At 38.3% G+C, this 5657-nt stretch overlaps 1 pseudogene; it reads left to right on the forward strand.

Moving 5' to 3' along the window:
• Positions 1–3117: 3117 nt before the first annotated feature.
• LOC139028874 (potassium/sodium hyperpolarization-activated cyclic nucleotide-gated channel 2-like) overlaps positions 3118–5657 on the forward strand; it is a 109083-nt pseudogene continuing 106543 nt past the window's right edge.

The following is a 5657-nucleotide window of genomic DNA, read 5'->3' on the forward strand; positions in this document are numbered from 1 at the left end:
GAACCATGAGCCTCCTTGGTTTTGTATTGAAGTCAATGTACCTAGAGGAGGACGGAAACTGGTGGTGCTAACCTACAGAGTGCTGTTGAGGCTACTGTAGACCTTCATTGCAAAACAGTTTGTTTTAATAAATTATTTGGTGATGTGAATATATTTTGTATAGGCCTAGTTTTATCTAAAAAGGGTAACTTTTTAAATGTTTCACTATTTTTATTTTTATGAAATTCACTGAGGATGGTTCTCCCCTTCCTCTGAGGAGCCTCCGCTGATTTTCAATCACATAAAATATGCACCAAAGACGACCTGAAGTCTTATCAGAAACTTGTTTCATTGTTTTCTCAGCTTTTCATTTCCTTAAAACCGGTCGAACTGATGACATTTGGACATTTTGCACAGGACCAATCTTTCCACTTTGTTCGAGTTATTGCGTTTTCTTCCCGGTCCCTAAACAAATCAGACAACTTTACCATTGTTACCTAGATTACTAATGCATTMATTCTATCGATGTAAGACATTATTCTGCTGAGCAMTACTTTATTTAGTTTTTTGGGGCAAAAAGTTATGACAGAAGAGAAGCTGCATGWATCTTAACTATAGTTGACATATAAATGGCCTACCAAATGTCCAACAAATGGTCTGAAATTATAATATGGCCTACCAAATGTTGGAAATKATGAGCAGAAACATGTCTAAATTAGGGGTGAAAGTAGCCAGTAGGCTATAAGGTCCAGTACAGAGTATCAGCAAAATAAATAAAGTAAATAAATAMATTTTTCATAAGAGAAAATCAAGTCTGAAATTTCAAGGTGGAAATTACAAACTTCATAAGCCTTTTTAAACCTCAAATACACTACAAGTTGTACATTTCCTGCATTGCATCATTAGGCTATATCATTAGGCTATAGGCTAACAAACGGTAGAATAGGCCTGCACTGAAAAATATGTTTCATTTTTAGGTTTATCTATTATTTTTACTGCATCAGGGATAGCATACACAGATGATTCAGCTTGCAGTCTTCTTCAGTGTGTAGGTTAAAAAAAATACATTCAAAACAGCATTTGTAGGGAACAACCGATGAGCAGCAGATACTTCTAATCAGGGTTGCCACACATCTGCCAATCAGGGATGTGGCTTTTCTGATCTACCTGTATACCACAAAGAAATCCAGAATTATTGAGTATGGGAGCGGGCACAAAGGGCATTTGAGGGCATCTTGAGTTAACCATTCATGAATCAATTGGCTTAGGTGTCTGCTCACTTGGATACATTATATCAATTCATGAGATAGCTTACCACAGCCTATATCCTTTTTGAACATTCATTTTGTTGATTTTATTTGCATAGTTAATTTGCATTATGTAGGCATTGTTAAGGTTGAGCAAAATAGACAAAAAATACATTTCTATAACCCTTTAACAATGTTTATTTCATATACATTTTGGTCTGTGAAAGTTATCTTGATAAATCACCAGTATGGCATTAAATTAGTGTAGCAGTTTCCCTTACCAGCTGATCAATCTACCACAGCTGCTGTCTGTATATCCTACAACCTGATGAACAAAAGCATGAAKAATGGCATAGTAGCCTAAGTATCACCTTTGGATACGCGTAGCCCAGGCTGCAAAAAAACTATCCCAAGGGGATATAACTTAAAAGGACCTGATAGCTATTTAAGAAATGGGGAGAGCTTTGCTTATTTGCAGTTCTCGCTTCTACAGACTGGTCTCATAGACTAGACATATTASTATGATATGTTACATTTGGCATGGTTACATAAGATAGAAGGTTACTTAAGGCAAAAATGAAAGGAGTGGGGTTGATCGAGGTTGATGTATAACGCGAACGGCGTTTTCCAATCCCATTATGGAAACTTTAGCATTTTGGCTAATTAGCAACTTTGCAACTACTTACTACTTTTGAACTACTTTGCAACTGCTTAGCATGTTAGCTAACCAGTGCTTGACTTGGACTGAAATAGATGTTGTGCTGGTGTTGTGCCGAAAAGCTCCCCCCTGCCAGAATCCCTCCCCCTTCGCGTGAACGCGCACGCACTCAATTCTACATTGCTGCGACTTGCTTGCTAGTTGAGATTACTGATCACRTTAGGCTGCGTTTCATTTKATGTTTTATGTCGGTTTGATCGCGGGGGATGCAGTAGTAATGTCTGTAGTTTTCAGTTTGGCTATTTGTTTCAAGTGTATTAGTCWAWAAAKAAATCTCTTTGCCAAAATTCATCATCTCTCCCATGTCTTTTTCGACTAGTAGTTGTTCTGAAATGTTTATTGCTTGCCTACATTTTACTACCCTCCTATATGTTTAATATAACACACATACATTAATTATTACCTTCGGTTGCCTATCCTGACGTGTAGTGTGTTCTATAGAAAGTATTTGACTGATGTGTGCCACAGAAAGTATTTGACTCTAGCCACAAAATTAAGGAAATTAGAAGGGGTGGGGGGGTAAGGCCATTTTCTTGCCTGCAGAAATTCTTCCCCCCTTCTATCTTGGGACTGCAAGGACTGGCACACTTCAGAATCATTTTTTTGGTGACCTATCATGCCCTCTGATGTGTGCCACAGGAAGTATTAGACTCTAGTCACAAAAGGAAGTGGTTATTTCAGCAATAATAGTTTTCAGAGCCCTCTAATGTTCTCTCTACCCAGCCCTCAACCCTCCATCCCATCGTGCTTTTCCCTCTTATGGCTTTTCCTAATTTTTTTTAGACTTTTTCTGTTTTAGTTTTTAAGAACGTAGGTACAGTAATAATAACAATAATAAATAAAAAATGTGTACTCTGGGCGAAAAAGGAAGTTATAAGTCAACATGAGTGCATATACATAATCACAGTAAACTGTTATAATAATAGAAAAAAAATGACAAAAATAAATACATAATATATATATATATAATAAACAAAACTGACTGAATGTGCCTCCATGAAGAATCCCCTCCAGAATAGGTCCCTTCGCCCTCAATAGGGCACCTCCAACATCCCCATCAACCTCCCCCTAACCCTCAACCACAAAACACAATAATGATAATAATAATAGAAAAAGTACATATACATATTCATAGGACACTCAACTGATCTCATCTCTTTTCCTACATCAGATATGCAGGTKACATTTCCACCTGGATGACAGCCCATAATCAGCAAGACAGAGATGCTCTTCATCCGAGGGAATGCCTGCCCATTCTCAGATGTTAGATCATCCCAGATGATCTCGTCATTTACATTCCAGCCCTTGTCAGCTCCAGATTGGACTCCTTCAACTCACACCCTGCTAAAATCCCTGCATTCTCAGATTCCCCTCTGTTATGAATCTCCATATGGTAATCAATAAAGTGTTTTAAAATGCTGTACTTTTATTAACATATATGTTCAGATCATTCCCAAGATAGAAGGGGGGGAGAATTTCGGCTGGCAAGAAAATGGCCTTGCCGACCCCCCCCCCCCTCTAATTTCCTTCATTTTGTGGCTAGAGTCAAATACTTTCTATAGAACAAAGTTCACGTCAGGATAGGCAACCAAAATTAATAATTAATGTATGTGTGTTATATTAAACATAGAGGAGGGAGTAAAATGTAGGCAAGCAATAAACATTTCAGAACAACTACTTGTCGAATAAGACATGGGAGAGATGAATTTTGGCAAAGAGATTTCTTTTTTGACTAATACACTTGAAACAAATAGCCAAACTGAAAACTACAGACATTACTAGAGCCTCCCCCGCGATCAAACCGACATAAAACATCAAATGAAACGCAGCCTAAAACGTGATCAGAAATCTCAACTAGCATGCAAGTCGCAGCAATGAAGAATTGAGTGCGTGCGCGTTCGTGCGAAGGGGGGAGCTTTTCGGCACAACACCTGTACTGTTTATATTAAGGTGCAAGAGCTCCACAATACTTTTGAGCTAATATTCTAGAAAATGAACATGAGCTCAAGCAGTAGAACATTTAAGGTGCCGATCAGCTCCAGTGAGCTACTGCCCAAGTCAAGGACTGTAGCTAACCCTTCCCCTAACCTTAACCCTTCTCCTAACATTAACTCCTAACCTTATCCCCTAATGCTAGCTAGCGTTAGACACCTAGCTAACATTAGCCACAACAAATTGGAATTCGTAACATATCATACCTTTTGCAAATTTGTAACATATTATACGATATCGTAACATATCATAGTAATTTGTAACATATCATACAACATGGATGATGGACATCACAAATTAATACATACCATACGAAAGGTAACATATCATACTAAATGGAGTGTCTCTGATTTATGTCGACTACAGAGTAACAAGAAATGCTCTGAGACCACGTTGGCTCCTATGGCAACCCATCAGCTTCATGAATATTCATGTTACCAGAATGCTTGGGATAGATGTCAGCGGGTCCTTGGATGCTGCTGCTGATGTAGCCTATGGTGCGTGATTGCATTGCATTGTTTATTATTGAGAGGCAGCTGACACATCTGGAGGAAAAGAGCATCCCTCCTCGCGCTGTTCATGACCTCCTCTCTGTCAGTCGGTCATGCTAAAGTGGCTTCTTCCAGCCCCCCCCCCCGTTTCTCTAGTGTTATGGTTACGAAAGGGTTATGGAGTAATGGTTGAAACACATTTGAAGACTGGAAACTTTAATAACAGTAAGGGTTGGTGGTGGTGTAGGAATGGTTGCGAGTTAGAGGGGATGGAGGGGCTAATTTATTCAGTAGTGATCGGCAATCACGATAAAATTGAGCAACATCACGTTCAATACTCATGCGAAGGACAATAATATAAAGAGGGAGTTGGCTAATACATTTGGTTTAGGCCCTATTCGTGCGTGAAATGTGTAGTGGGGTTTTGGATTTAAATAGGGGATTTGTTTAATGGGATATATGAAAACAGTAATCACACAATTGATGCAGAATAAAATATAAGAGCTCACAGTCTTGTGAGTTGAGTTTATTCTATAAATTTCCGCGATTGTATTAATGAGCTTACTATATCGCAGGTATATAGTTAACAATGAAGCTATGTGATTGCATATTATTTGTCCAGGGAATTTAAAGTCTGGGTATAATTGATTTAAAAGGGGTCGTAATGTTTCTGTTATTATACCTAGAACTAGAAACTTGATATACCATGAGCACAACAATTTTCATTGGACATATAATTGATAAAGTCACAAAAGTCAATAAAATGTAATATAGGCTAATATTACGTGGTGTCAGAATAATGTGTGGCAGGAACAGGGCGCAAAGTCATCACAGCACATAGATGGTTCTCAAAAGTGGTCCTGTTCAAGTTTTCTTTCTAGGATAATCACCTTTAAAAAACAGAATTAATGCGAATGGCACGCAAAGTGTTCCATGTTCTCCTCTTTTTCATTTTAAATCCAAATTAATACTGCAGGGAATTTGGATGTTATCAGCTAATCCAACTGTACAGAAGGCAACTCTATTGGCTTGATGTGAGGTGATGTGGGCTGAATGACTGAATAATTAGTAGCCCCCCCCCGACACACACACCACACGTATGTTGTATTTAAGGTTTTCAGGTTTCATGTTGGTTCAACATTTTCATAACGCAGGTTCTTACCTATAAATGCCGGCAGTATCATTGCTTCAAAGTTTTTCATATAAGAGGTATATATGGAAGTGCAGCCT

The sequence above is a fragment of the Salvelinus sp. IW2-2015 genome, linkage group LG15 (genome assembly GCF_002910315.2).
Source record: "Salvelinus sp. IW2-2015 linkage group LG15, ASM291031v2, whole genome shotgun sequence".
NCBI lineage: Eukaryota > Metazoa > Chordata > Actinopteri > Salmoniformes > Salmonidae > Salvelinus > Salvelinus sp. IW2-2015.